This window comes from Sinocyclocheilus grahami, unplaced genomic scaffold (assembly GCF_001515645.1).
Source record: "Sinocyclocheilus grahami isolate Dianchi unplaced genomic scaffold, SAMN03320097.WGS_v1.1 scaffold1084.1, whole genome shotgun sequence".
NCBI classification, from domain to species: Eukaryota; Metazoa; Chordata; class Actinopteri; order Cypriniformes; family Cyprinidae; genus Sinocyclocheilus; species Sinocyclocheilus grahami.
The window spans coordinates 361,207-361,615 of record NW_015506263.1 but is presented as its reverse complement, the minus strand read 5'-3'; positions in this window follow the sequence as shown (position 1 = coordinate 361,615).

The window sequence follows — 409 nt, the reverse complement described above, 5'->3', positions numbered from 1 at the left end:
GTGAATATATTCACAAGGTCGTGTCTTTGTGATGCTGGGTCAAATGATAAAGTACTGCTATTGAGAGAGTCTGTATGAGAAGAATTCAATGAGACTTACTCAAATGATGTTTAGTGAAACTTCTCAATAGAATCTCAAAAGACATATTTTATTGCTCAAACTTAAAAGTCTATAAAATAGTGCCTGATGTACTGTGTTAATAATAAAGAATTTTCTGCATTAATTTTCACAGGTTTTTTAACTATAGTTTGAATTATGCATTGAACGTTGTTGTGTTATAGGGTTAAAGGAAATGTTTATAAAATGTATGTGCTTTTATAATATTTATTATAGGTACTTAAAAAAATAATAATATATATATATATATATATATATATATATATATATATATATATATATATGCGAGCCA